The following is an 11,127-nucleotide window of genomic DNA, read 5'->3' as shown; positions in this document are numbered from 1 at the left end:
ACTTATTCATTTTAGCTCCGATTTGAGTAAAAATTGAACCTAAATTCATCTAAATTCATAAGCTATTCTAGAAATGCTATTCTAGAATCTTGCATACTCATATTTATCAAATGCTATATGCTTGGGCAATTACCTTTGGGAAGGTAATTGAGATGCGGCATGTGGAGACATGAGCGCCACTTTGCCATGATGTTGATGACATAATTTGTGAAAGGAGAAATAAAATTAAACAACTGTTTTTGACTGGGGCTGACGGAGGATTTTGGGTGGTGTCCGGAAAAGGCTAGTACCGTCCCCGGTCAATTAAGGACCGAGCCATGAAGTTAAGCATGAAACGACCCCCGTACAACCGCACTTCTCGTATGGGTATAGACCTAGCGGAGTAGATAGCTGAGCGGAGGCAGTATCCATGCATAGTGGTTTCTTGATGTGTGAGGCAGGGGCTCTACGGTGGGGCAGCCATTGGTAGGACCGCGAGGCGGGTGTCTACAGTGGTGTCGCCATCGGTAGGACTGCCATGTGAGAATCTAAACATAATTATAACTTAATGCATGTGTGAGTCTTCCCTTCCCGGGTGCGACAGAACTCCTCTCACTGCTAGAAACCGCGTACGCCTAGAGTGCATGAGGATGTAAAGTTCATGGAGCGGGTACTGCCAATACGAGGTTATCAAAAAGCTTTGCCGTGATGCGTCTCATGTGTTGGGACGAGGCTCATGTGTTGGGCAGTCGCGGAGTGTGGGTAAGGTGTACATCCACTGCAGTGTGAGTAAACCAAATCTATTCGAATAGCCGTGCTCGCGGTTATTGAGCACCGGGACGTGTATTACACTTGGCTAGACTCTAAATTCTTAACTTGTGTGGGATGGGTTATTGCATGATGATTTTATGCTGTTGGAGCCACTTCCTGAGAGGCGGGAAGGTGGACGTCCTCAGAAAACAATGACGACTCAATGGCGGGAAGCTATCCTTGGGATTACAATGGATGGTGGACAGAACCGTCGTTGTTTAACGTGAACACTGGTATTAAAACTTGATCAGTCTATGCTAGGTCTTAGGCTTGTGAAAAGAATTGCAAAACTAGCTTTATGCAAAAGAACCTGAAGCCATTCCTTGAAATACCCTCTATCATATGCATCGTTGCTGTGGTTGCTTGCTGAGTACGGTTGGTACTCACCCTTGCTATTTATATATCTTTTAGGAGAGTGTTGAAGAGAAGCCCTTGTCGGTACGCTTGCGTATCCAACAAGATGATCGGAGTGCGGTCTTGTTCTAGGTCTCGTTCCCCAGTCGACTGCCTGTGGCATATTAACCGGGCCCTTATATTATTTTGTCTTCCGATGTTGTTCTCTGATAGTTGTTGGCCTACCTGGCCCTAATGTAAGTATTTAACTCTTCTAGCCTGAATTCATTCATGATATGATGTGATCCAACTATGTATGTGTGTACCAACTACTGATCCAGGGATTGGTACGGAAAAACACAGAAGATTTCCGATTTCCAAAATCGGGGGTCTACAGAATCACTGACCAACCTGCTGAACTTCATGGAATCTCTCTCATTCTGGGTTGGGTCATCAACGTCACGTAACATGTCTTGCAGCAGATCGTGATCCACATCAACCATTTCACCGCCCAATGGAGAAGGTATAAACATGTCATGCTCATCTTCATCTTCCTGATTATGCGCACCACTTCTGTCTGCTGCTGCTCCACTTTCTGATTCTTGCTCTCCATGCTTCACCCAACATGTATAGCCCTTCATGAATCCGCGTTGTATCAGATGACCGTGTACGTCCTCTCCGCTATCAAACATATTCTCATTCTTGCAATCTGCACATGGACAACACATGTAATCACTGTTTCTTCTTTTTCGATCCTCCTCCGCGGCGTTCATAAAATTTATTACGCCTTTTCTGTACTCCATAGAATGACGTTTCAAATTTTTCGCATACATCCAACTTCGATCAATTGCTACAAAAAAAATAGAGGCACATCTTATAAGATCAGTTTTGCAAAAGTAAGACGTGATGAAATTGCTCAATTAATGATTAATATTACTCACTTGATTGATCCATTTTGATCACTTTTGGGAATTTTCTGTTTTCCTTGGAAAAAAGACAAAAAATCGCCCCCTACAGCCTCCCACCAAAATAGTGAACAGTGGGATACAGTTACACTAGGTGGAGGGGGGTATTTATACTGTGCAATAAATATCTGTAACGGCCCTAAAACAATCAACCGTGACGGGCATACAAGTAATCTCTATCGGGCCTTAATAAAAGCCCGTCAAAGAAGAGTGTCATCTGTGACGGACATTAAACTTATCTCAATCGGGCCTCTGGTTGGTGCCCATCACAGATAGCAGTCATCTGTGACGGGCTTCTTTTAGGGCCCGATTGAGATATGGAACCCTCATCTCAATCGGGCCTCAACTATGGCCCGTCACAGATAAGTGTCATCCGTGACGGGCTTTAGTTTTATGCCGATCTACCATGGATGTGCGACCATATCTCAATCGGACAAAACTTCGGCCCGATTGAGATTACTTCCTTGTGACGGCCCGCAAATTCCAGTCTTGTTAGGGGCCGTCACAGATGGAAGGATCTGTACTAGTGTTCCCACTAAGTGTAGCTAATGTTATTTATCTTTTCTCTCATAAAGTCACATCATCCTATTTTTAGCCTTTGGATGATAAAAATTATCTATGAGATAAATAGTCTCTTCTTTCTTTTCTTATATATAAAACCATGCAATCTCAATTTTTTTAGGATAAAACATGAAAATCTTGCACTATATTTGCAACCATGTGTAAATAATATAGAACATAGAAAGTCATTTTGTTTTGGTTCATAAAATATCTTGTAGCTTATTTGTATATATTATACAACTTAATTTCCTGCGGCAAGATGGCGGGGTTCATCTAGTGGTTACTAGGTGAAACCCCGCGCGTTGCTGTGGTAGTTTACTATAATAACAACAAATAAAATAATATGTAAGATAGCTTAAACAATATAAGCTTACATAAACATAAGTTTATATAAGTTGATGTGATTTAAATTTAAATAGTATGTAGAATGATGACTCAAATGTAAAAAAGTAAGATGATGTGGCTTTATGAGAGGAAAAAAGGATAATTTTAGACCATACATCTAAGGGCTAACAAATTTGAGATTATATAGCTTAACGAGAGAAGAAAAGAGAGATAAGTTGAACCATAAATTAATCATGTAAGGACTAAAAACAATTGATTGATATAACTTAATGAGAGAAAAGAAAAATAACATGAACTAAGCGAGGATAAACTATATATACAGGATATTATAAAAGAAATGATGGAGAGATATATTGAAAAATTATGTGGGATGATTTAGCATGCTTATATTTAAATCTCTAAAATTTAATAAATTATTAAATTATAGATAATATAGCATGCATGCATGATACTTGAATGTAATAATTATTAGTGGATGATGATATGGTATCTTTGCATGTTAAACTTTAGAAATTAGTGGGCTATAACATTATACTCCCTCCGTTTCACCATGGAAGTCATTCCAGACATATATATCTATCTAGATTTATTAACATCAATATGAATATGGGAAATGCTAGAATGACTTACATTGTGAAACGGAGAAAGTACTAAAGAGAGGATTGGAACAGGACCTGGCTACAAATTAAACGCCAATTTGTAGAGAGAAATAGGATGCCCTCTCCCGACATGCATGCATGCATCATATCTTTTCGCTCCCCTCACATATCTCTCCGGTTTAAGATTTGATTATACCGTTGAATTCATTGAAATCGAATCCTTAAAAAAACTCACATAATTATATTTTAAATAAAAATATACATAATTATATTTCTAATTGAAATATTTTTATATTTTACATGAAACATTGAGCGGTAACTATTAAAACATTACAAAATACCTACTGAAAAATAAAAGAACATCACCATAACATTCCAAATAACCTACTGAAATACTTAGTGCAACATTTAAAAAAAATCATTGCAATAAAAAACTTAAAATCTTCATCGGAATATTATATATAAGATATTGGTATAGATATTTAATTGCAAAGAATAGAACGCTATAATCAAATATCTCTACTACTTAAAAAGTGTGTAGTGGTGACGGTGAAGCCAACTGATAGACACGTTTCATCCTAATCATACGTTCGCGAGATCGAAATGACCAGATCGATCGCTTCCCTCCCGCATCCCCCGCCCCATTCCTCCCGTATCCACCCCCACGATCCCAACCCTACGTCCGCTGCCCGCACCACTTCCCGCATTGCCCCCGCCGCCCCCCGCGATCCCAACCAGCACCTTGTTGGTATTTCTTAACGACATTACTAGAAATATAATTCACAGCAATGGCGCAGAAATACTCCTGGTATATTATGGTTACAGAATTCATCCGCAAGCGCACGGATATACCATTATAGCATTTCACCAGAGAGCATTCCAAGGGTATCGTATTTATTTTATCCCGTGGGAAGATCATGGTAGAGAGAACTTGACTAATAATTTATATATTACTTGTGATAATCATATCCTAAGCAGGGGTTAAGATAATTCAAGGGTAGAGTGACACACAAGCAATTAAGCTACTCATTCTCATAAAAATGTCTAAGCTAAGTGGAAAGAAAAGAGAAAGATAATCTATTCCTATACTTTTAGTATACATAGTATACATGCATTCTGGTTATCTGATATACTAGCTAATACCCTCTATCCGATGCCCTCCTGGTACTTCGAGAAGCCACCCCTGACTGCCGAGTTCCTTACGACAGCCTGTCGATCATGTCCATACAACCGGGGCTAAATATGGAGGAATACCCTCCCCAGGAAATTAACTTAGGACTATATACACACGCGGAGGAATACCCGTACTGAGCTGTCACCATCAGCGGCCCACCTCTCATCCGCGGCATATAACCCCAAATAATGATATCCCATAATCCAGACACCACGTCTCAACTACCAGATACTACTTTAATATCATCGTCATGACATAGAGTAATTGCATATGCAAACATTATACCCGCACCAAAGCATCTACCAGATAAGCTAGCAGTATAATCAGTATAACATGAACATAATGTAAAGTAGGTATTCATATATTCGGAAAGTATTTCAATACCATAAATGTATAAAGAAAAGTATTCTAAATGAAGTACAAAGCTTACAAAAGAGGAAAGGAGAGCTACTAGGGCCGTACCCGAACTCTTCCGAAGGCTTCCGGACTCTTGATTTCTACTCTATTCCTATTCCACTAGCTTAATGTCACGCCCGGAATTTCTATCCAAAATTCCAAACGCTTACATGTGTGTGAACCCTCGTCCAGGAATCAGCCGAGGCACACAATAACAAATTGATAATAGAGTACAATTATTACTCTAATTAATAAGCGAATAAAATGTCATTACAGAGGTAGATAGTTCCTCACAATCAATAAAGATCTAAGCAGCGGAAAATAAGGTAAACGGCGCAGACGAATCCACTCCAAGGGCATCTTGACCAGGGCTACACCTAATCCTCCACACCATCAGCATCACTGTAGGACTCCTCCTCTGATGAATAACTGCAAGGTGAGTATATGACATACTCAACAAGCCACGCAGCAATTATGCAAATGCACAGGATAACAAAGGATGGCATAATAAGGTTTCATTTGCATAAACCGCATTTAATAAACATTTCAGAATTTAATAAAACAGTTAAGTAATAACTAAACAATATTAATCCAACGCTATACAACATACCCTGTTGCATAGGCCCAACCATTCTGAACAACCATCCCGGCTGCACAGTTCTATCTCCAAACCAGGAATATACCATTCCAAACCAGGAGCTAATCAAATTATTACCAGTTATAGCATCTTTTATAAAGATGAGAGGTGTGAGACTAATCACGAAAGACATTGTTAGACCCGCCCATAACCGCGGGCACGGCTATTCGAATAGTTTTACTCTGGCCAGAGGTGTACCACTGTACCCACAAGACACAGCCCCACGACATGTCACCGTGCGCCTTGATACCACCACGGTACCTCGGAAAGGAGCTATGACAGTACCCCACGCACAACACAATCCACCACAGCGCACCGTTCCTGGATCATAATCACCCCCTTATAAACAAGGCATGGACTCCCCAGCGACCCCCGTGGGCTTATCTCCGCCACTTCTCAGTCTGGTGCCCCGCAATGAACCATGCTATACAAAAGGTAAAGCCGTTGCCCACGTTGGCTTGTGGTTGGCACGGTTAATGTTTCACAACCGAAACTCGTGAACCGGTCCTTAATTGTCATGAGCACGACCATCAAAACCATGTGCTCACAACCCACCATTATCAGGTTTTAGTTGGCAAATTAATTAATTAACCAATCATGATTAACCATCACGAGCTATCATTAAGCCATCATTAATTAGTAGTGAGTCATAAGTTATCCCAATAGTGTGCTAAGGTTTCTAAGCATGGCTAAGCAATCATATCTAATATATCTAGCTGAACCAATATATAAAGCTCAACTAGTCAAATTGTAACCCAAGGTAATCAAGAAATAAGGTAATCAATGCAAATTGGCCATAACAAAGGAATAGGTTCACACCACCCGGAGACATTCGAAAGTAAATGCACAGTTGAAATAAATAGGAAATTTAAATATAGGATAAACATGCTCAAAAGAATTGTGTTTGGGATCGGTGTGACTTGCCTTGCTGGCCTTAGAACTCTTCAAATTCTTCTCCTGCGAAAACGGACTCTCCGGGAACGTCGGAATCTAAACATAAAAGAGCGAAAACACCAAAACAGCACATAAACAAGCATGAACAGTACATGTGGATATTTTTAACATGTAGATCTCAATTTTAGAAAAATTTAGAGACTTGAACCAACTAAATCTGAGCTAAGATGAATTAGTTATGAATTTTCAAAGATTAAATCAGATTAAATCATTTATTTAGATTTTAATTGAATTATGACGCAATAATGAATTATTTTTGAAAAGGAAAAGAGGATTTATTGCGTCAGCGGCTAGGGTTTGCGGTGGACCGGGCGCACGGCGATGGTTCACGGGAACGGACGGCCGAGATCGATCCATCCAAAACGAACGGCCGAGATCGATCGGTCCACAGCCAGACCACGGCGGTCGGCACCGATGGCGTCAGCGGTGACGTCATCTCTGGCGGCGGCTCGGGCACGCATGCTCGCCGGCGAACGACGGCGCGGCGGCGCGAACGGAGAGCACCTACGGGTAGCGGACGGCACGGTGAACTCACCGATGACCAAAACGGCGGCGGAAGATCAACGGACGGCGACGACGACGAGGAAGAAGCGGCGGCGACCTTCGACTTGACGACGGCGACGGTGTTCCAGCGGTCTACGGCGACGACGGAGGGGCGGACGAGGTCGGCGATGGCTTGGCGATCACAACGGCGGCCTCCCCGAGCGATGGCAACGACCGGAGCGACGGCGTCGCACGGCTGGAGCGATGGCAGCGACGGCGGCGCTAAGCTACACGGTGCTAGGACTCCACCGGCGACGAGAGGGGAAGGCAAGGGTGGCGACGGGTAGCGGAGGACCTGGGGATCCTTTTAAAGAGGCAAGAAGGTGGCGGCGAAGGCCCACGGCGACCGGCGACGAGAAGGAAAGGTTAGGGTTCGGGAGAGAAAGACGAATCCGATTCGAGATCGAATCCTCCGCTTTCCAAACGATTTAGAAGAAGTTTCCAAAAGGGAAAAGGTAGAGGAGGTCCCGAAGATCATTTCCCCTCTATTAATTTCACCGGAGAAGGAAAGGCGCGGCCGGATTTGGAAGGAGACGGCGACGGCGCAACGCTAGGGTTCGGGCGGCGGCGGTGGCGTGAGGAAGACGAAGACTGACAGGTGGGCCCCACGTGTCAGCGAGCGGACGCGCGCGCGCGAGCGGGCGGCTGCGGGCCGGCTTGGGCCGAGGAGGAGAGAGAGGGTTTTGGGCCGACTTTCGGCCCAAAGCCAAAAGAGACCTTTTAAAAACCTTTTTCAATTTAAATTATTCATGAAATGCAATTCCATTATTAAAAAATACTTCCTTAGCTCAAATAAATCCCAGAAAAATCTAGGAATTATAGAATTAAGCAAAGTATTTAATGAAATTTTATCTAGCCTCATTTTATATTGGAATTTATTATTTAAAATTAGATCTACTCTTCTAGGCTTTTAAAAAAAATCAATTCTAATAATTCCAATTAAACAACAATTTATATATTTAGGATTTTTAGGGTGTGACACTTAAGAATACTAAACTAACTTGAAAGAATATGAGAGAGCTCTTACTTGAGGTGTGTGAGTGAAGTGAAGTGAAGAGCTCTTTTTATAGGCAGGTAATGATGGTTGTGATGGTTGGAATGGTCGGTAATACCCTCCAACCGTTATTGGGGGTCAATCCCAACCATCCAGAAGAAGCCCTGCATCCAACGGCGGTGAGGGAGGTTCAGTCGAACAAGGGGCCGGCCCAACCAGCCCAAGTTTTGGCTGGTGGCCTCCTCCGTTGCTTTATTTTGTAGACTTGTGAATTTTGGCCCAATTCATCGTGTCAATTCTGAGTTCTTGGCCCATTCATGCATAAGTCTGATTCTCGACATCGTCCGATTAATTTATCGTCTAAGTTGATGTCGATTCTCCTCCACTTTATAGTTATTCTCTGTAAAAGATTAGTGAACCTAATACTAGTGGAATATTATTATTCTAACATATATATGCATTGCAAGCATAACTAGTTCTCCTCTATTTTTGTAATATTAACGGTTGAAACTGATCAATAACGACCGTCAACACACCTCCAACGCGCCACCGCTGCCGCCAGATCGGCGGAAATCCGCCCGCACCCCCACCCTCAGTGCCCCATCCCTCCCATCGTGCCATCCGTTGTCGCCGTCTTCCAGCCGCGGCCGCTGGATCGGCGGGAATCCACCCGCGCCCTCACCCCCAGCGCCCCATCCCTCCCGCCATGCATGGGGCCTTCATCCCGCGTCGCCGCCGCCTTCGGATCAACGGGAATCCGCCGCGTCCCTACCCCTAGTGGCTCCTCTCAAGACTCCCAATCCGTCTCCGTCTCCGCTGCTCCCATCTTCGCCCGTGCCACGCCGGCCAGAGCAAGATTAGTGACGGCGCCCCACGCTCCTGTCGCCCCCTACGCCTCTCATGTAGTCACCCGTGCCGCATCGACCATTGCCAAATCAGTGGCGGCAGAACCGTGGAACTCCAGCGGTGCGCATGATTGTCAACATCTCCTCACGGAGTCCAATCCCATCGATCCCCGCTGTGCTTACGGATGAAAACGGAGCGGATAGTTTCCGTCCGCTCCGGATAAAAATAGATACGGATACCTTTCGGATCGGATAATTCTCGGATAGTTCGGATACGAATACGAATACGGATATTTTCTCCCAGATACGGATACGGATATGGTATCGGGGTTTCCGTCGGATACGGATAATAATTCGGATATCCGGTGAACAGTGCTATTCGGATAACCGCAGAAGCCATGAGACATATCCCATTTCTTTCTAACTCTATAACCTTCAATATACCTTTATAGATTTTAATAGTAGTTTATCTCTTAACACTAGTCAATATTATTAATATTATTTAAATTTTAAAAAATATTTACAAATTATACTTCATTTTATATAAAATGAGCTAATTATATCTGTTGATATTTGTTTCTATTAGAAGTTGAGCTGGTTTTTGTGTTCCAAGGAAAAATTGTTTCCGTATTCATGTCTGATCATATTCAATTCTTATTCGTATTCGAGATAATCCATATTTGTTTCCATATTCGAGCTATCCGTATCCGGTAAAAAAATATGGAAACAAATATGGTATAAGCATTATCCGTCCGTATCCGTTCCGTTTTCATCCCTACTTGTGCTCCCCTGCGCTGCCTCTATGCGTGCGCACTCTTCCTGCCGTGTGATCTCCGTCACGCCGCCACAGAGAGTTGCCGTCGCCTCCCACCACGTCAAGGCAGGGGTCGAGCAGGCCGGCAGGTCATTGACGGCTGCGCCCAACGCTCTTGATAGGTACATTGCTTCGTGCCATTGCTCCCGTAGCGCTCGATCAAATGCCTTTAGTTTTTTTTCCCCAAAAAGTTCGAGGCAAAAATTCAGCTCAGCCTAGACATACATGCAGCCCAAAAAGTTCACCATTATTTAATTATTGCAATTTTCAATCATGCTATAAAAACAATAATGTTAGTCATACTCTACCATACTGCTAGCAAGTAAAAACAACACCTACACTGACTCACCTTAATGACAATGACAATTAAATTTAATGGTGGTTGCAGAATTATCACCCCACATACATGGTCAGGTTGTGACGAAATATCATACATACATCTGGTCAGTATAACACTATATCCTACCATTTATCCCTTGTTCTGCATTTTCATTGTAGATGGACCATTTCTGTACAATTAATTACAGGCACTCAACTTTTGTACTATGATCTCTGAACAAAGAAATTTTATGAAGGGGACCATGTTTCTAAAACTGACCATCTGGAAAAAAAAGTTATGACATTGCTTTTCTAGGATCAACAGTCAATTGCTACTAAATTGCCATGAGTCAATCCAATGAAGGCATAAATTTTTAATTATTTGTGTTCAATTCTGGTTTTGCCTTGATTTTTGGGAGATGTACTACTAACGTGCATATGACCAGGTGTCATGTACATTGTAGATAAGATCATTTTGTGAAAATTAAAACCATCTCATTTTGGTAGTGTCTGAGTTGTGAAGCTGCTGATGAAACATCCAAACTGAATGAAGTTTGTTTTGCTATAAGTGTGATTACTGCATTTAGGAGGTCAGCGGTAATTTATTTTTTTAAACCCTCTCGCTGATTTGGTTTTATTTCATTGAGGTAGATAATGTGCTAAATTTATTACAAATCAAAATTCTACCTTGCCCATCACCGTCGCTCTCCATCATGATCGACCTTCTCTCCACTCTCTCCAAGGTGAATCACGGAAACTTCTCTTGTGTCAATTTCATTCAGTTATTATGTTTTATTTTTTTGCTGGTTAAAAAGGATGTGCCTGCGCGTTTTGATTATTTTTTTGCTGTTGCAGAAGGC

The sequence above is a fragment of the Oryza glaberrima genome, chromosome 1, assembly GCF_000147395.1.
Source record: "Oryza glaberrima chromosome 1, OglaRS2, whole genome shotgun sequence".
In the NCBI taxonomy this organism is placed as follows: domain Eukaryota; kingdom Viridiplantae; phylum Streptophyta; class Magnoliopsida; order Poales; family Poaceae; genus Oryza; species Oryza glaberrima.
Note: the sequence above shows the minus strand (reverse complement) of the source record.